This window comes from Tripterygium wilfordii, chromosome 5, assembly GCF_013401445.1.
Source record: "Tripterygium wilfordii isolate XIE 37 chromosome 5, ASM1340144v1, whole genome shotgun sequence".
NCBI classification, from domain to species: Eukaryota; Viridiplantae; Streptophyta; class Magnoliopsida; order Celastrales; family Celastraceae; genus Tripterygium; species Tripterygium wilfordii.
The window spans coordinates 8,545,373-8,566,835 of NC_052236.1; the positions used below are offsets into that span (position 1 = coordinate 8,545,373).

At 35.1% G+C, this 21,463-nt stretch overlaps 1 long non-coding RNA gene across 7 annotated transcripts; it reads left to right on the top strand.

Annotated features, from left to right (window-relative positions):
- The first annotated feature begins 327 nt into the window (after window positions 1-327).
- On the top strand, window positions 328-5,554 carry LOC119998420. Of its 7 annotated transcripts, none has more exons than XR_005468243.1 (10): window positions 329-821; window positions 922-1,015; window positions 1,123-1,575; window positions 1,706-1,766; window positions 1,961-2,038; window positions 2,123-2,226; window positions 2,780-3,051; window positions 3,756-3,793; window positions 4,762-4,837; window positions 5,217-5,554. It is a non-coding gene; the product is annotated as an uncharacterized LOC119998420 (long non-coding RNA). The 7 variants fall into 7 exon arrangements; XR_005468241.1 differs by having other exon boundaries at window positions 5,243-5,554; XR_005468242.1 differs by having other exon boundaries at window positions 2,780-3,039; window positions 5,243-5,554.
- Window positions 5,555-21,463: the final 15,909 nt, after the last annotated feature.

The window sequence follows — 21,463 nt, forward strand, 5'->3', positions numbered from 1 at the left end:
TGTGGATGTTGCTTTTGACCTGCGTGATCTTTGCCAAGTTCTTTTCAAAGCGATGATTTCACTACGTAGTATATTCATCAGCCGCCCGCTAATTCACCAGGCCCGCCGCAACGCGCGGGTTCCTGCCTAGTTACAATATATAAAGTCCATAGATTTAGAGTGATTCTGTGGCGAGTTGGATGGTTTTTTGCTACTCTCGGGAGTGGTTTTCATTCTCTTCAACGTTTGGGCCCGCGAAACGACATCGTTTGAGTTGTTTTTATTTTGTTTTTTTGTGTCTTCTGGTGCATGCACGCGTGTGTTCGATCTTTGAGGATGCTAAAGGCTTCATGGGAAACGATGTCGAGTGGCCCACCATCTCTGTATCGGCGTGATTTTTTGGGAATCTTTGTATACAGAACGACGTCGTTTTTGTAGCTTATTCAACTTGAGCCATTCGATTGCTTTTGGTGCTTTTGATCTGACCGTAAAAACAGATGCATGCACTTCTTCTGTTGAATCTGCTTCTGCAAAAGTCTCCTACTCTGTCCTGTGCCTCATCTTCCTTTCTCCCCTGCTTTCTCTGTCCCCGAATCTCTCTCGGGCCATTGGGTTTTCCCTCTCTACTTCACACAGCGTGAGCTTCGTTTTGTTACGGTTGACGTCGGGAGCTTCGATTTACTACGGGCTGAGTGTTCCTTTTGCTACAAAATGGAGGGTTGGATTTGCTTTGGGTGTTTGGCGTGGTTCATAGCTTTGGTACTATCAGCAGTGGCGGAGATAGGCGGGAGGAGTGGGGTCAAGTGACCCCACTCAATTTTTTTTTTAAAAAATTAATATATGTAATATTTTATTTGTTATTTGTCTAATTGTAATATGTTTGTTTTTATAACTATGATTATTTGGGTGATTTTAACTAATATCATTTTGTCCTCTTAATAGGTCATTTTGATATATAATTGTTTATCATTATAGAAAGTGCGACCCCCCAGTGACAATCCATCCCAACTCCGCCACTGACTATCAGGCAGCTGAGGTTAGTATCTACTTTTCCTGCCTTTTCGGCGATCGTCACTTGCACATCTTCCTTCGGTTGTCTTGCTTTCTTGTGTGTTCATGTATCTACTTTTACTGTCTTTTCAGCAGTCTTCGTTCTGTTTCTTTCTTCGGTTGTTCTCCAGTTCTTTCTTCGGCTTGCCATAGGTGGTTGGGGTGTTTATCGGTAAGTTGGTGGGTTTAGGAGCTTTGGTGATGTCTTTGCTTCGATTTTCTTGCATGTAGGTCTTGCTTTTTTGTAGGTTCATCTATTTGCAGACGATCTTGAGTGAAGAAAGCGAGAATGGAACAACAGATGTACTTGGGCGTCGAATCAGAGCAGATTTCTCTGATCAACTCATCTCTTCCCATGCCATCTCTGATTCCGCCCTCCCCTTCTCCTCCACCGCCGTCGTTCACGTTTACAAATACAGCAAGACGGGTAAAACATTGATCAATACTACTGTTGTTCAGGGGATTCCCTGTTTGGGTAAAATATGTTCCCGGCATTGCCTTCAGAACTGACAATAGGCCCTTCAATGTTGGTACTTGGTAGTAAAGGTATATTTTGTTTGTTTTAGATACCCTTTATTCGTTCATCTGTATTTTTTATGCTTTTCTTTTGGGCTGATTTGGTACAGGTTTTTGGACTCAATTCTAATGTGTTCTCTTATTTGGTGGAAATTTTCAGGTCAATGTTATTAACGGAATGCACCACATATACCATAAACTTCTTACATGCAAGTTAGAAGGTTAGGCACAATGGTTTATATGCCGTTTCAATTTTCGTTCTTTTAATTTGGTTGTGTCTTACAACTATGGGGATGGTGTACATAAAAATGTTGAATAAGAGGCCAATCTCTGTCTCCATTTGGCTTTTTTTTTATATGGGTTTCCTTTCATAATCATTGATTAATTCTGGATCACGATGATGCCACATTTGCAGTTCTTGGTGAGAGTCTCTACCAATATTAGCTCCAGATGGTGAGGAAGGGAAGATGGTCAAACAAAATTTCAGAAAAAAGTGAGACACTAGATAGTTTCTCTTTTTCCTAAACTTATAACCAATCTGGTTTGCTAATAAGGTACTGGATTCTCTCTTTCATAGGTTCTGTGGTGGGGGGTCATTGGGGGAGGAGCTGGAGAGAACTGCGAAGGGCGGTGATGTAATTGTTGACTTAAATTCGACATTTGAAGATTTATACATGGAAGGTATGCATTTGTCTTTAGTCAATATTAAAAACACTCGATTGCTTCTCAATATAACAGTTGCCAATTTGATCAAGCTACGTGTTCTCTTTGGTGTTTCGTATTTATATTTGCTTAGCCATTATTAGTTTCAGATGAACCTTTGTGTCTATATTTTTTTAATGTTTGTCCTGCTTGTGTGACAACTGACAACAGAAATAGCAGGCTTGATGCTAGAATATATTCGCATGTATTTGAATATTGAATTTGCTATCAAAAAGAGTAAATGAACTCTCTGTGAATGTAGTAACGTAGATTCTTTTGCTTGGTCAAGTTCTAAGAAATGGTTGAAGTTTATTGGTCTTCTTGCAACCTAATGTAGTTTATTGGGAGGACCCTACCTTGGGGCATACCAATGCAAGAAGGCCTTCTAAACAACGTCATGCTTATTGCTTTGTTTTGATATTCCAACTGAGATTGAATAAGGATTCATTTTTTACTCATTTATCATGTTTAAAATAACATTTTAAGGCACTTCTGCGTTGCATCTATCTCAACTGTTCCCCTCACATTGAAGCTTCTGACAAGGCACATGGAACTATGCGTGCTGTGATCGCCTTCTTTACACTTTATTCAACCTGCTATTTTTGCAAGCCGAAAAATGTGGGGAATTTTCTGCAATTCCCTCTTCGTCCTTCATGTCTGTGGAATTCCGTGGTTCGATAATTTTCATTCCCTGGCCTGTGAAGAAGTAATACTTTTACTGACCGTCTTCTGGCACATTTGACAACGGAGAATAAGATGCATGGGAAAACAAAGGAAGCAGATTTACTAAAGGTAAAGCTTGAGGTCAGTATAAATTCTTACATCAATGTGTCTTACGTACTCTATTGTTAAGATGCATCTCATCATGTTCAGAAGCATATATTCTGTAAGAGTTCTCTTTACACATTCTCATGTTGTCATTGGTGCCTTTTATAATGACTTCATGGTCCTATATCTCTGGTGGAAATAAAGATCGGACTTCAAATTTTTGACAATGAGACTATTAAGATTATTCGGGTACCTAACAATGAAGACGAAAATGGCTTCTTCAATGGGCTGTTGTTGTTGAGTATTATCACTATTTAATTAAGTATTAATTAATTATAGGTATTTCATAAGTTGCTTATCTTTATTTTTTATATAATTGTCAATTAATGGTCCTTTTAACAATGGAGGAGACAGATTGCCTCTTGGATGTGCTTTTCATGAATCAATTATTCTCCATGAGATGTTTATCCTATAAAATTCAATTAGTTTGTTCACATAAACAACATACATATACATATATTATCTAAATTTTATCCAGCACTCTTTATTATAACCAGCAAAAACATTAACATATACTGGCATTCATTTTAGGCACCTGTTTTTTGCTGTTTCTATTGTCATTTTTCACTATCTAAATTCAAATATGTGAAAGTTTTTCCTGTCAGTTATCCTTTCTTAACTTATTGGTTGCAGCCTTTGAATTAGCCTTTCTTATTTCTATTTATTGCTGATGCGTGCAGGAGTTTATGGTACTAGAGGTGAACCGATGTTAGATGCTGTGAGTAATTATTAAAAATTGATATTTAGTCCATTTTTATTTGTTTAAATTACTGTCAATATTATTCAACCTTCATTTAACTTTTGGCATAAACCTCCTAATGCAGGGAAATAAGTGTCATGAAAAAGTTATTACAATAAGAATATGAAAGCTTAGAATAAGAAATATAAGAAATTGGTACTTATTGAAATTCAAAGCTATCTTTGCAAATCATGCATGTGTTCTTTTTGGCTGGATTACAACTTTTACTTCTTTTAATAATATGACGAAACCCATGTGAAAAAGGAAGAAGAACATGGTGAGAAGTTCAGGTCTAAAATGAATGTTGATGAGGAACATGTAAAGAAAAAGAGAAAGAAAACTGGGAAGATTTGTTTATTCAATAACTTTAAATGATTTTTCCTTTTCTTCACTTTTTCCTCTTATTCTTTTTGTATTTTTTTACATTTTGTTCATTAACTTAATTTATGTCTCAACTTTTGTAGGGGGACGGAGGTGGGTTAGTCAAGGACCGGTAGAGAGTCATAGGTTGGATTTGGAAGAAATTGATTATATACTGCTCACAATATGATTAATTTAGCGTTCAGGTTTGATATTATAGTATGGTAATTTATCAATCGGCGACTTAAAACAGCTTAGTACAAAAAGAAGTTGTTAGTTTCAGGATATTTGGGTTTAGGGATTATATTTTTTGGTTCTCTTTGGATCTCTGTTCTTCTATGAAGTCATCATTATCAACGAAGGGTCAACGAAATCAAATCTAGATTGTTTGCTCCATTGCAAAACCCATGTCGTCAGCTGTTTTCTGAGTCATTTTTACTGCCTCATTTTTGTAGGAAGTACATAATAAGAGCTGTTTCGAACTTTCGATTTCTATTGTTTGGAATTTTCTATCTTCTTTGTGCATATATTTGGTTTACCATTCGTTTTGTTGATTTGACAAATGGTTTTGGATTACATGTCTACAGAAGATGAATAGAGAAAACAGTCCCTATATGAAACATCAAATGACGCATGAGATTCAGATTGTGCCAGACGACTCAGGTGAGCTTTGCTTTAATTTATCTATTTAAAATGTCAATTATAAATCTTATTGTACAATTATATATTGTTCACACATCGTTATGAAACTATATTTGGTGCTTTTGGTTTTGACCTTTTAACAATGTTCTGACATTGTTTGGTTTCAATTCTCATCGATCAAGATTAATGCTTTAATTTTCATATAAGAATATTAATATCTGACTTGGTGGTTGTCATAGTTTCTGCAGCCAATGGTGAGATTATTTTACCATGTTTGAATATATTGTGGTTTTTCCCCCTTAATTCTTTTCAGAATCTTACTCTTTCTAGGGGATTCAACTTTTTGTTCTATTCATGTTCGAATTTCCCTTCTTTTCTTTCTTAATCAATAATCCTGCAGGGGAATTTCATTAATTCCTACAACAGGTATCCTTTATTCATCAAGCACTGATTCCACGTTCATGCTTCTGGTATCATTAGTGCCATTGCTTGGGGGTGTACTCATGTGGTGATAACTTCTATGTAGCGTTGCAATATCACAAGGAATGTTATTAATCAGTCCTTCACATGTATTTCATTTTGCACATGTTGGTCTGCTGTAACAATTCCATCCTCTATACTTTTTGTTACACATACTGTGTAATTTCTCACAACATTCTTTCGTCGCCTTTTGGAAGAGCTTCATTTTTCAGTGATTTGGGATTGGAATGGGAAAAGATGGGAAGTTTGGCATATTCATTATTATATGCCTAATGCAGAGTTATCAACAATTTATGTTTTCTAATCACATGCTGATACTTATTTATATCATATCATCGAAAGTAAGATCGATTGCTTGAGTAGATCGAATGGCGGCAAAGCAAATGGAAGAGATACAGAAGAAGTTGACAATGTTGAAATACCCGACAGCCAATCCCCCAGCTTGGTCTCTCTTTGATGGCATGGAGCGCTATGCACATCTCGAATATATATCTTTTGGTATTTTAGTCCTATTCGCTGGCATGGAGCGCGGAATGGCTATGTTTTGGTATTATTTAATCTTTATCAAGGCTGGCTGTTGTGTTTTCTTTGCATGGCTTTGTCAGGTGTCGGAGCTCATGCTTTTTGTTTAAGCTCTCTCTTTAAATAAAGTAGAGGAAAATAGGAGACCAACATATGTATACAGTTTAATGAAAACATAGTTGATATTCCCTCGAAGACCAGTTAATACGGTAACCTTCGTAATTAAGATATCAATAAAAACGGAACAACCAATATCACTAGTAACACAATTTCGTATGGATAAAATAAAACTGGGACCAACTCGGTACCGCGACACTCGAAACTTGGTTCGGTTCCATCAAAACCTTCATTTCTTGGTTAAACAACGGCCCACGAAGTTTTTTTGTTTCTATTTGTCTTCTTTTCTTTATTGGGCCGTCTCATAAGCGCCGCCTTCATTTGTTTATCATATCTCCGTTTCCTCTTTAGCTCCTTACGTCAATCGACTTCCTCCCACACCCTACTATGTATAATTCCTCCAACCCACCCCCTCAAACGGAACCTCGGCAAAAACCTTCGCCTCCCACAGCGGTGAAAACCTCCGCCTCACGCCGCAACGCGCGGGAATGACGCTAGTTAATGTATAAATGAGGAAAGTGGTTATAATCTGGAAGTAGGTGTTACATGTATACTCCGTTTGTTTGGAGGAAAACTAACATTTCATGCAAAGTATATCTGAAGGAAATAATTATCATGGAAAAACAATTGGTTTGATCTAGTGATTGGACAAAAAAAATTGCTAATGTTTTCTACTGTTTGTTTGGTGGAAAACGTAAATTTGAGATACAACATTATTATTTTCTTGTGATGATATAATGTGTATACACATATATTTATCAATGTGTCAATACATAGCAATTATAAGACGCAAATATTAAATTATATTTTGAGACAATAATCCAACAAAATATAGAATAATCCAACTTCTTTTATGCTTTTTATATACAAACACATCCAATATTACTTCATTTCACTATATATGTGGATGTGTATATAACTATAAATGGTCGGTGTACACAAGTATATGCTCAGTACATTCTCTAATAGAATATATTCACAATCATAGTAATATAACTTGTTAAAACTAATATTTTCTAATTAATATTTTTCTTATATATACATATAAGAAGTATAATTTTAATGTTTATTATATACATGAGGTACAATTTAATTGACCTAAAAGTTCCTCCGGATCCCAAGTGACATTGAGCAAAAGAATGTCTTAATTTAATGTCTTAGTATATGTATTTATATATATGCAGTATTATATATAAAAGATACAATTTTTTAATTCATCTTAAAAAGCCTTTCATGTATATTTTTAGCAAAAAAATTAGCTTAACAATCAGTTTATTGTTGTGAGGAAAACAACATCCCAAGGATAATAAGGGAAGTTGCTTTCCATCTTACAACTCCTTATTTTGAGTTGACTAATTATAAATTTTGTTTTACTAATTTTGTTTTCTTATCTCCAAACACCACAAAGTTAAAAAATAATTTCAAGAGATTGATTTTCCGTCAAACAAATGGAGCAGTAGTGTGCTAAGAATTTCCGGGTTGTTATGTTGGATTTATATCTTTCATCATTAGTTTGGAAGGATTTGATTGATATCAATATGATCTTCAAACAAGTAGAGTTGTTCTCTGTAGAAAATAAATGTTCATAGTTGGATTCTTCTGTCCTTTTCATTCTTTGTTCTCTGTAGAAATTGCTGAGGCCTACCTTGGGTCCACAGTCAAGAATGCTGTGGTGACTGTCCCTGCATATTTCAATGGCTCTCATCGCCAGGCTACCAAGGATTCCGGTGTCATTGCAGGTCTAAATGTTATGCGTATCATCAATGAGCCCATGGCTGTGGCCATTGCTTATGTTCTAGACAAGAAGGTGATCGAGTGTCAGAACCTTGTTGCCTTCAACTCCAACCAGTTGCATGTGAAACTCAACTCCACAAACTACCCATCCTGAAAAGCATAAATTGATGATCTTCTTTTTGGTTATGACCTTCTTCATTTCATTGATGGCACCAAGTCACCTCCAGCTACAACTATCACCGGTGGTGCTGACAATCCAGAACGTTTTGATGGATCGTACTTAACACAAGAGGGGGGGGGGGTGAATTGTGTTCCCAAATTCCGATAGGAATCTCTTTTTATAATTTAAAAGGAAATCAATGTCAATTAACAATTAGCACACAAATTTGAACTCTAATGATTATCCTAATCAACATTCATTTCAATGCAAGATGTGATACAATATGGTGAATGATCAATTATCAAATAATCAAGGAATTGCAAAAACAGATTTTTTCAAACAACACATTGCACACAGATTTTACAACTCAAATTTCACCTAGCAAATCGAGTCAGAATTCAATGAAAATTGGTATGCAGTATCACAACACCCTAATGAATACTATATCAAAAATTCAGATTAAAATTCAAAGTTTAGCTATGTGAACAGTGCACGGACAGACTAGTGGTTCAGAAAATTCTGCAATCAAAACACTTAATCAATCAACAAGCAAGCAATGCAATCAAGAAAGTCCACACAGCAATTTATAGTAGTTCGGAGACTCTTCTCCTACATCTGTTGGACAAAGATTTTATTCTAGGGTATAAAGAACACTGTCTATTCCATCTGCAACAGATCCAAGTTGTACTGTGATCTCAGTGATTGCTTCGTGCAATTTATCTGGGTCATGAGTACTTGCTTGTCTGCCCCATGACATATATCGAACACCTTGTATGGCATACCTTGAAACCATAAGTTGCCTTTTGTAGTCTTGAACCTTGTCGGTTGCTTTTTTAAGTCTCCTTTTGGTTTCCCTCAAAGCTTCTTGTAGAGATTCGATAGTTTTCTGGGGATCGTCCTCGTATACGTCTTCCCTTATAGGGGAGAGGTTGAATCTGGGATCACCTCCACCTTCTTCTTCTTTAGAAGTAGAACCTTCATCAGTTCTAGACCTTTTTACAGGTGGAGAGTTAGGAGTATCCATCCTTGAAGATTTCTTGAGAAAGATATTGGTTTATGATGATTCTTACTTTTGAATATTTATACGAATGGAATATGAAGAGATTGTTGGACCAAGACTTAGTGTCTAGTCAACATTGTGTTTTTGATGATTGTGTATGATTGTATACTAAAATGTGTGTGAGCATGCTTTACTTGAACATATCCTAAAATGCTAGAAAACATGCTTAAATGGTTATTTGGTTAATTGTTTAATATCTTAATTGTGCATATACAAATGAAGGCTTATGCATATCTTTATGTGAATTTGGTATCTATATATTTTTGAGATAGTGCTGGAAATTAAGTTTTGAAAATAAATATACATGGACTAAGTTAGGGTATTAATCTTCTAATGATCATAATTTATCTTACTTATGTCCAAATGACTTGAAACTTGAACCACATGCACATGAAAGTCTAATATATTTTCTAGGACTATAATCATGAGAAATTAAGTGCATCACATATATATTTGGTCATATGCTTAAATTCCGCCAAAACTAGGTTTTACCTAATTTTGTGCATATGTGTTCTTTGTGAACGTGGTGAACCAAATTAACTCCGATTTAAATGAAATTTCGTGTGCATCTTAGTTTCATCACTATGAACATATTTGACTTAGTAAAGTTCAAGAGAAAATGTCATTTACACTGAGTTTGCAAAATAACATTGAATTTACACTTAGAATTTATCGGTTTCACTATTAGTGACCTAATTGCTTGGTTGAGTGACCAAACGATTTCCGATTATTATGAAATTTTACATGGACATTCTAATACATATAAAATGATTTATCATGCAGTAATATGAATTTTCTGAGTTGTTTTTCTAATGTAATTAACCTATGCGCTCCATATGAAGCTCTTTGAGCTTACATACAATTGAGGAGTTCTACCTCCTATTTCCTTGTAGGTTAATCATCATTGTGGTCTCATATGACTCAGAATTCAGTATGCTCAAGTGAACTGAAGTCCGGTTTTCGAGTATGAGCTTGGATCTCTAGAAAACCAAGAAAAACCTATGTTCATCAACCTTCCACTAAGGCATTTTGATTGATGATTGGAATTAGCCTTGGGGCTGTATAATATGGATATATTGGTGCTGCCAAATTCAGAGTTTGAAGTCAAGATTGGAGGGACATGTTTGGTCATGTGAAGGATCTCTTATCTTCATCAAACAAGATCTTGCACATGCTTCCTTTATTGAGGTCAATGATAAGATTTTTGTGAGAAGAAAATTGATGAAGCTAAAGGACAAATGCAATGGTTGAAATTTGTAAGAGATGAGAAAGTATATTTTGCAACTAGACAAGACTTAGATTATGAAGATATTCTTGAAGACTACAAGCTCCAACGGTACACTAATCTATGGCCGAGATTGAATTGTTTTGAATTATGAATGGATCAGATTACAACAAGACTTGAAGGGTTAAGATGACCATTTAAAAGGTGAATCCAATGGTTGTGCATAAGACCATATTCTTGCTTGCAATTTTTGACTTAAAAGAAGATCTTACTTGATTTTTGGAGTCAAAGATGGCTGCAAGTTGCTACACATTTTGTAGGAAATCGTTGGAGATACCAAGGCCAAGATTTGATGTAAGTTTGATCAAATGGTCAAAGATGACAAAATTGTTGGAGATACCAAGGTCAAGATTTGGTGCAAGTTTGATCAAATTGTCAAAGATGGCTGCAAGTGCACATGACAACTCAAATCTTGGAAAGCTAGACTTGGAAAATAATGCAAGTGCAACGGCTACATATTGTAAGGTCAAGATTTAATGATCTATTCATTCAATGGCCAAGATTTGCACATGTAATTGAAGGTCGAGATTTGAAGATAGAGAAAGATCCAATGGTGGAAATCACAAGAGCTTGGTAAATTATAAAGAGGGGTTCTTCCTCATTCCAACTTGGAGAAGCCAAAATTACATTGAAGAAATTCTTGCTCTCAAAACTTTCAAGCTAGTTTGTGCCATTGAATCCAAGCTTCTACCCAAGCCACTCTAAAGGCTTCCTCACTATTTTGCTTTTGCAAAGAGGGAGTGCTTCTCATTTGGCTTCTTATTTTCAGATTCGAAAATCCTCATTATTCTTCATTTTCTATCCAACCCGTGAGGTGATATTGTGATTCTTGAGTGTTCCTCAACCCCATTTGCTTAGTGCAAACCTTGAGTGAACCATTTATACCGAACACTTGTAAAAGTCCCTTCATTGGGCAAAAACCTTGTTGAGGTTGAGTTTAAGGGAGTGCTTGAAACCCTTGGTTGTAAAGTTTGAAGATTATCTTGAAATCTTCAGTTTTAAGGGTGACCTAAAAACCCTTGTGAGTTTTGTGGAGCTCTTGAGAAAACCACATCCTTAGTGGAGATTGAAAAATCCTAGGTTGGTGAACCTAGGTAGTAGATGTAGGAGAAGAGTCTCCGAACTACTATAAATTGCTGTGTGGATTTTCTTGATTGCATTGCTTGCTTGTTGATTGATTAAGTGTTTTGATTGCAGAATTTTCTGAACCACTAGTCTGTCCGTGCACTGTTCACATAGCTAAACTTTGAATTTTAATCTGAATTTTTGATATAGTATTCATTAGGATGTTGTGATACTGCATACCAAATTTCATTGAATTCTGACTTGATTTGCTAGGTGAAATTTGAGTTGTAAAATCTGTGTGCAGTGTGTTGTTTGAAAAAAAAAAATCTGTTTTTGCAATTCCTTGATTATTTGATAATTGATCATTCACCATATTGTATCACATCTTGCATTGAAATGAATATTGATTAGGATAATCATTAGAGTTCAAATTTGTGTGATAATTGTTAATTGACATTGATTTCCTTTTAAATTATAAAAAGAGATTCCTATCGGAATTTGGGGACACAATTCACCCCCCCTCTTGTGTTAAGTACGATCCATCAATTGGTATCGGAGCCGGTTTGCTAAAACATAGGATTAACACCCTTATTAGCATTTTTATGACTTACACAAATTTGCATGTTGAGGCCGAAAGCCTTTCTATGGATATTCCACCTATCTTTGATGGTGACTATCCATTTTGGAAGAATAGAATGAGAATATTTATTAAATCTAGAGGCATAGATGTATGGAGGGTAGTAAAGGATGGTCCTCATTGTCCTAGTAGGAGTAGAGGAGATGAATGGACAAATAAGGACATTGAATTAATGTGCTTAAATGTTTATGCTATTAATCTCTTTCATATCTCTCTTAGTAGGTGTGGACTTGACCTCATTTCCGGATGTACAAATGCAAAGCAAATTTGGGAAATGATGGAAAGAAAGTATGAAAGGTCAAATGGCGATGTGTGTCTAGTGACCAAAGTGGAGGAGACCTCTAGTGATAAAGAGGAAGAAATCAAGGCCAACCTTTGCTTGGTGGCAAAGGAAGAAGAGTTATCATCCATTCCGGATGATATGGTAAATGATTCTACACTACCCACTTATGATGAATTGAGTGATGTGTATGATGAATTATGTGATGCTCATGGTGACTTAATTTCTAAATACAAGCATGCTACAAAAGAAATATCTAGGCTTGTGAAAATTGAGAAATCACATGTGGATGAGATTAATGACTTGAATGATAAGTATGTTGATCTAAATGCAAAGCATGATAATATATATTTATCTCTTGATGCTTTGATGAAAGAAAATGAAAATCTTAGAAAGCAATTATCTATGCACACTTCTAGTAGTAACATGACAAATTGTAATACTTCAAAGATTCATGATTTGGATGCCTTGCATGCTAGAGTGAATGAGTTAGAACAAGAGTTGATAACATGGGATGAGCATGAATGTATAATTTTGAACAACTCTACTTCTTTGCAACTTGAGCTTGATGATGTGAAAGAAAAGTATAGGATGTTAGAAATTCAATTTTCTAAATTCTCTATGAGTTCATCAAAGCTTGATAAGTTGCTTGTCTCTCAAAGACACTACCTTGATAAGAGTGGACTTGGATTTGATCCTACGAAACTCAAAGAAACCTTGACTAGTGTTGGTACCATTGCCAAGCCTTCAAAAGGCAAAGCCAAACTAGCTTATCCCATGGGTGAGACTAGTACCTCTAGGGAAACTCATCCTAGACTAAGGAGAGTTCACCTAAGGAGGTTGTGGGTGCCAAAGGGTTTGTGTGATATTGATGTGAAAGCATATGTGAAGAATTCTTTTAATATTAATGCATATGCAATTGTGGCCACTAACCCTAAAGGATCCAAGGTTTGGATACCTAAAGCGTCTTGATGACACTTTATTTAGATGTGCTATGCATTAGTTTGGGATACTAGGCTTTATTGATTTGTTTCTTTAAAAAAAAAAAAAAAAAAAAAAAAAATTGAATGCTAGAACCTAAATGAAGGGGCTGCCCAAATATGATTTTTAATGATTGTCATTGTAAACGATTTTATTAGGTTATATGATGCTTGGTTGTTGTATGAGAGTTATGCATTTATACTATTTTTAATCTTTATTGAAAAAGATTGCAAATTAAGCATGAAATGCATGATATGTATGACAAAGGTTGAATATGAGAAAATCATTGAACAAATTATTTTTGTAATTTTTGTATGACGAGAAAACCTAAAGTTATTCACTTTAGGAGTTTTAATTTAAAGATGCTTTTTCTTGAATACAAAAGAAAATCTGGAGAAGTTTGATGATAAAAGTGATATTGGTATGCTTCTTGATTACTTATCTCTTTCTAGTGCACACAATGCTTTTGATGCTAAGCCTAGAATGGTTAAGGAAAGTGTTTGTGTTAATTTTTATGATATAACCACACTTGAGGTCAATGTGCTTGTAGAGAAATAATTTTCAGATTTGAAGGACCTTGGACATCCCAAGGAGTTAATCTCAAATGGTACCCGTGGGGTACTTATCTTGAATGAGGATGCACCATTGGTGAAGAGCTCAAAAGAAGATGAAGATCTCAAATGATGAAGCAACACCAATTGGTGAGGAAAGTGTGCAACCCTTGGGGGAGCAACTTTAAATCAAGGAAAATATATTCAAAACATGGACAAGCACAAACACTCTAAGGAATGAACAAATATTAAAGGAATATCATCAAGATGCTCAAACAAAAAGCTAGGAGGGTTTCGACGGTCATTTCTTAAACCTTTAAACTCCTTTGCATTATTTTTGTTAGATGCTTAACTTTAACTCAATTGCATTTGGAATGTTTGATTTCGGATGATATATGCTTTAGACATGATTAAATGATGATGATACGTGCATTAAGTTTGAATGAAGCATCATGGGTGCATATTTGCTTAATTGGTATCTTTTGTTGTTTTTTAATTGGATTGGAATACATTGATTATATGTGGTATGCATATGTTCTCAAATATTCATTGGTATGCATGATTGAAGGGGGAGCATGCCCTAAGTCTAGGAATTCATGTATTATCATTAATTGAAAAAGATAGAATGTATGCTAAGTTTCTTAAGTGAACTTGTTGCGTCTCTATAATTTGGAAGCAATATGTGGAATACATGACTTCTAGTGTGCTTTTATTACTATTCATGAACGCATGTATTGGTTGGTGTGAACTCCTCTCCCTATTCCCTATTGATTGATTACATTATGGGGAAGAGATAATGATTAGAAAAGATGCATTAAAATGACATATTCTAAATTGGTATACTTTCATGTGATATTTAGTATTTGAGTTTTTATTGACGAAATATACTTATCTTGTATCAAGCATGGTGCATCCTTAAACTAGTACTTGAACTGACATATGAAATGGTTTATAGACCAAAGTTTAAGGGGGAGTGCATTTGGCATGTTTTGGTGAGAAGTATGTATGCTACTATACTTGAAGTGAGGGGGAGCTAATATGAACATTACTTTGTACTCGATCTATAGCTCACTTCATTTGCATGATTGAAAACAATTAAGAATTTGAGTATAAAATGAGAATTTCAATTAAACCTTAAGATCTTTTTGATAATTACAAAAAGGGGGGAGAAAGAATATAGTTTTTGGATAAAGATTGTAGTTCTAAAAAATAAAAAATAAAAAAATGGTACATCTTTAGAAAACTACATTGCACATTTTGGAATCATCAAAAAGGGGGAGATTGTTGGACAAAGATTTTATTCTAGGGTATAAAGATTGTAGTTCTAAAAAAAATAAAATAAAAAAATGGTACATCTTTAGAAAACTACATTGCACATTTTGGAATCATCAAAAAGGGGGAGATTGTTGGACAAAGATTTTATTCTAGGGTATAAAGAACACTGTCTATTCCATCTGCAACAGATCCAAGTTGTACTGTGATCTCAGTGATTGCTTCGTGCAATTTATCTGGGTCATGAGTACTTGCTTGTCTGCCCCATGACATATATCGAACACCTTGTATGGCATACCTTGAAACCATAAGTTGCCTTTTGTAGTCTTGAACCTTGTCGGTTGCTTTTTTAAGTCTCCTTTTGGTTTCCCTCAAAGCTTCTTGTAGAGATTCGATAGTTTTCTGGGGATCGTCCTCGTATACGTCTTCCCTTATAGGGGAGAGGTTGAATCTGGGATCACCTCCACCTTCTTCTTCTTTAGAAGTAGAACCTTCATCAGTTCTAGACCTTTTTACAGGTGGAGAGTTAGGAGTATCCATCCTTGAAGATTTCTTGAGAAAGATATTGGTTTATGATGATTCTTACTTTTGAATATTTATACGAATGAAATATGAAGAGATTGTTGGACCAAGACTTAGTGTCTAGTCAACATTGTGTTTTTGATGATTGTGTATGATTGTATACTAAAATGTGTGTGAGCATGCTTTACTTGAACATATCCTAAAATGCTAGAAAACATGCTTAAATGGTTATTTGGTTAATTGTTTAATATCTTAATTGTGCATATACAAATGAAGGCTTATGCATATCTTTATGTGAATTTGGTATCTATATATTTTTGAGATAGTGCTGGAAATTAAGTTTTGAAAATAAATATACATGGACTAAGTTAGGGTATTAATCTTCTAATGATCATAATTTATCTTACTTATGTCCAAATGACTTGAAACTTGAACCACATGCACATGAAAGTCTAATATATTTTCTAGGACTATAATCATGAGAAATTAAGTGCATCACATATATATTTGGTCATATGCTTAAATTCCGCCAAAACTAGGTTTTACCTAATTTTGTGCATATGTGTTCTTTGTGAACGTGGTGAACCAAATTAACTCCGATTTAAATGAAATTTCGTGTGCATCTTAGTTTCATCACTATGAACATATTTGACTTAGTAAAGTTCAAGAGAAAATGTCATTTACACTGAGTTTGCAAAATAACATTGAATTTACACTTAGAATTTATCGGTTTCACTATTAGTGACCTAATTGCTTGGTTGAGTGACCAAACGATTTCCGATTATTATGAAATTTTACATGGACATTCTAATACATATAAAATGATTTATCATGCAGTAATATGAATTTTCTGAGTTGTTTTTCTAATGTAATTAACCTATGCGCTCCATATGAAGCTCTTTGAGCTTACATACAATTGAGGAGTTCTACCTCCTATTTCCTTGTAGGTTAATCATCATTGTGGTCTCATATGACTCAGAATTCAGTATGCTCAAGTGAACTGAAGTCCGGTTTTCGAGTATGAGCTTGGATCTCTAGAAAACCAAGAAAAACCTATGTTCATCAACCTTCCACTAAGGCATTTTGATTGATGATTGGAATTAGCCTTGGGGCTGTATAATATGGATATATTGGTGCTGCCAAATTCAGAGTTTGAAGTCAAGATTGGAGGGACATGTTTGGTCATGTGAAGGATCTCTTATCTTCATCAAACAAGATCTTGCACATGCTTCCTTTATTGAGGTCAATGATAAGATTTTTGTGAGAAGAAAATTGATGAAGCTAAAGGACAAATGCAATGGTTGAAATTTGTAAGAGATGAGAAAGTATATTTTGCAACTAGACAAGACTTAGATTATGAAGATATTCTTGAAGACTACAAGCTCCAACGGTACACTAATCTATGGCCGAGATTGAATTGTTTTGAATTATGAATGGATCAGATTACAACAAGACTTGAAGGGTTAAGATGACCATTTAAAAGGTGAATCCAATGGTTGTGCATAAGACCATATTCTTGCTTGCAATTTTTGACTTAAAAGAAGATCTTACTTGATTTTTGGAGTCAAAGATGGCTGCAAGTTGCTACACATTTTGTAGGAAATCGTTGGAGATACCAAGGCCAAGATTTGATGTAAGTTTGATCAAATGGTCAAAGATGACAAAATTGTTGGAGATACCAAGGTCAAGATTTGGTGCAAGTTTGATCAAATTGTCAAAGATGGCTGCAAGTGCACATGACAACTCAAATCTTGGAAAGCTAGACTTGGAAAATAATGCAAGTGCAACGGCTACATATTGTAAGGTCAAGATTTAATGATCTATTCATTCAATGGCCAAGATTTGCACATGTAATTGAAGGTCGAGATTTGAAGATAGAGAAAGATCCAATGGTGGAAATCACAAGAGCTTGGTAAATTATAAAGAGGGGTTCTTCCTCATTCCAACTTGGAGAAGCCAAAATTACATTGAAGAAATTCTTGCTCTCAAAACTTTCAAGCTAGTTTGTGCCATTGAATCCAAGCTTCTACCTAAGCCACTCTAAAGACTTCCTCACTATTTTGCTTTTGCAAAGAGGGAGTGCTTCTCATTTGGCTTCTTATTTTCAGATTCGAAAATCCTCATTATTCTTCATTTTCTATCCAACCCGTGAGGTGATATTGTGATTCTTGAGTGTTCCTCAACCCCATTTGCTTAGTGCAAACCTTGAGTGAACCATTTATACCGAACACTTGTAAAAGTCCCTTCATTGGGCAAAAACCTTGTTGAGGTTGAGTTTAAGGGAGTGCTTGAAACCCTTGGTTGTAAAGTTTGAAGATTATCTTGAAATCTTCAGTTTTAAGGGTGACCTAAAAACCCTTGTGAGTTTTGTGGAGCTCTTGAGAAAACCACATCCTTAGTGGAGATTGAAAAATCCTAGGTTGGTGAACCTAGGTAGTAGATGTAGGAGAAGAGTCTCCGAACTACTATAAATTGCTGTGTGGATTTTCTTGATTGCATTGCTTGCTTGTTGATTGATTAAGTGTTTTGATTGCAGAATTTTCTGAACCACTAGTCTGTCCGTGCACTGTTCACATAGCTAAACTTTGAATTTTAATCTGAATTTTTGATATAGTATTCATTAGGATGTTGTGATACTGCATACCAAATTTCATTGAATTCTGACTTGATTTGCTAGGTGAAATTTGAGTTGTAAAATCTGTGTGCAGTGTGTTGTTTGAAAAAAAAAATCTGTTTTTGCAATTCCTTGATTATTTGATAATTGATCATTCACCATATTGTATCACATCTTGCATTGAAATGAATATTGATTAGGATAATCATTAGAGTTCAAATTTGTGTGATAATTGTTAATTGACATTGATTTCCTTTTAAATTATAAAAAGAGATTCCTATCGGAATTTGGGGACACAATTCACCCCCCCTCTTGTGTTAAGTACGATCCATCAACATCTACTACCTAGGTTCACCAACCTAGGATTTTCCAACCTCCACTAAGGATGTGGTTTTCTCAAGAGCTCCACAAAACTCACAAGGGTTTTTAGGTCACCCTTAAAACTGAAGATTTCAAGACAATCTTCAAACTTTACAACCAAGGGTTTCAAGCACTCCCTTAAACTCAACCTCAACAAGGTTTTTGCCCAATGAAGGGACTTTTACAAGTGTTCGGTATAAATGGTTCACTCAAGGTTTGCACTAAGCAAATAGGGTTGAGGAACACTCAAGAATCACAATATCACCTCACGGGTTGGATAGAAAATGAAGAATAATGAGGATTTTCGAATCTGAAAATAAGAAGCCAAATGAGAAGCACTCCCTCTTTGCAAAAGCAAAATAGTGAGGAAGCCTTTAGAGTGGCTTGGGTAGAAGCTTGGATTCAATGGCACAAACTAGCTTGGAAGCTTTGAGAACAAGAATTTCTTCAATGTAATTTTGGCTTCTCCAAGTTGGAATGAGGAAGAACCCCTCTTTATAATTTACCAAGCTCTTGTGATTTCCACCATTGGATCTTTTTCTATCTTCAAATCTCGACCTTCAATGACATGTGCAAATCTTGGCCATTGAATGAATAGATCATTAAATCTTGACCTTACAATATGTAGCCGTTGCACTTGCATTATTTTCCAAGTCTAGCTTTCAAAGATTTGAGTTGTCATGTGCACTTGCAGCCATCTTTGACAATTTGATCAAACTTGCACCAAATCTTGACCTTGGTATCTCCAACAATTTTGTCATCTTTGACCATTTGATCAAACTTACACCAAATCTTAGCCTTGGTATCTCCAATGATTTCCTACAAAATGTGTAGCAACTTGCAACAATCTTTGACTCCAAAAATCAAGTAAGATCTTCTTTTAAGTCAAAAATTGCAAGCAAGAATATGGTCTTATGCACAACCATTGGATTCACCTTTTAAATGGTCATCTTAATCCTTCAAGTCTTGTTGTAATCTGATCCATTCATAATTCAAAACAATTCAATCTCAGCCATAGATTAGTGTACCGTTGGAGCTTGTAGTCTTCAAGAATATCTTCATAATCTAAGTCTTGTCTAGTTGCAAAATATACTTTCTCATCTCTTACAAATTTCAACCATTGCATTTGTCCTTTAGCTTCATCAATTGTCTTCTCACAAAAATATGATCATTGACCTCAATAAAGGAAGCATGTGCAAGATCTTGTTTGATGAAGACAAGAGATCCTTCAAGTGACCAAACATGTCCCTCCAATCTTGACTTCAAACTCTGAATTTGGCAGCACCAATATATCCATATTATACAGCCCTAAGACTAGTTCCAATCATCAATCAAAATGCCTTAGTGGAAGGTTGATGAACATAGGTTTTTCTTGGTTTTCTAGAGATCCAAGCTCATACTTGAAAACCGGACTTCAATTCACTTGAGCAAACTGAATTCTGAGTGATATAACATCCTCATGATGATTAACCTACAAAGAAATAGGAGGTAGAACTCCCCAATTGCATGTAAGCTCAAAGAGCTTCATATAGAGCGCATAGGTTAATTACATTAGAAAAACAACCCAGAAAATTCGTATTACTGCATGATAAATCATTTTATATATATTAGAATGTCCACATAAAATTTCATAACAATCGGAAATCGTTTGGTCACTCAACCAAGCAAATAAGTCACTAATAGTGAAACCGATAAATTCTAAGTGTAAATTCAATGTTATTTTGCAAACTCAGTGTAAATGACATTTTCTCTTGAACTTTACTAAGTCAAATATGTTCATAGTGATGAAACTAAGATGCACACGAAATTTCATTTAAATCGGAGTTCATTTGGTTCACTACGTTCACAAAGAACACATATGCACAAAATTAGGTAAAACCTAGTTTTGGCGGAATTTAAGCATATGACCAAATATATATGTGATGCACTTAATTTCTCATGATTATAGTCCTAGAACATATATTAAACCTTCATGTGCATGTGGTTCAAGTTTCAAGTAATTTGGACCTAAGTAAGATAAATTATGATCATTAGAAGATTAATACCCTAACTTAGTCCATGTATATTTATTTTCAAAACTTAATTTCCAGCACTTTCTCAAAAATATATAGATACCAAATTCACATAGAGATATGCATAAGCCTTCATTTGTATATGCACAATTAAGATATTAAACAATTGACCAAATAACCATTTAAGCATGTTTTCTAGCATTTTAGGATATGTTCAAGTCAAGCATGCTCACACACATTTTAATATACAATCATACACAATCATCAAAAACACAAGTCAACACGTTTGTTATGGGATCGACATGATCAATTCATTAAACACGGTATCATGTCTTCTTTAGCTGAAAAAATTGTTCCATTTGTCAATTCTGCTAAAACCTCTGTAGAAGCTTGGGCAAGGCTAGCAAAATGCTTTGCAAATGCCGCCGCCTCTAGAATAATGGGGCTCACAAATCAGCTGTCCATTATCAGTCGTGGTACTGAATCCATGGTAGATTTTTTGAGTAAGGTACATTGTTTGTCTGATGAACTAGCTGCAGCACCATAACTTGTCAATTTTGTGACAAAATTGTCAATAGTGCCCGCAGCTGCTTTGCAGCCAAACGGCTTATGAATCTTTCGGTTCCTCCCAGGGCCAATCATACTACCACTTCCAAATCCCACAACGCCAATCCCAACTGGCTTCTTGACACCGGCACATCTCATATTGTCATAACTGATTTGAGCAGTCTCACACTTAATGAACCTTATGAGGGTTATGATGATGTTATTATTGGTAATGGTGCAGGTTTGCGTATTACTCATACTAACTATCTTAAATTACCTCATTCTCCTGCCCCTTTTCAGTGGGCAAATGTTCTATGTGTTCCTCATATGCAGCAAAATTTGACTTTTGTTTCTCAGTTTTGCCGAACTAATGAATTTTTTCCTGATTCTTTTCATGTCAAGGATCTAACCACGGGGGCACCTCTAGTTCGCACCGGAGTAGAAATACT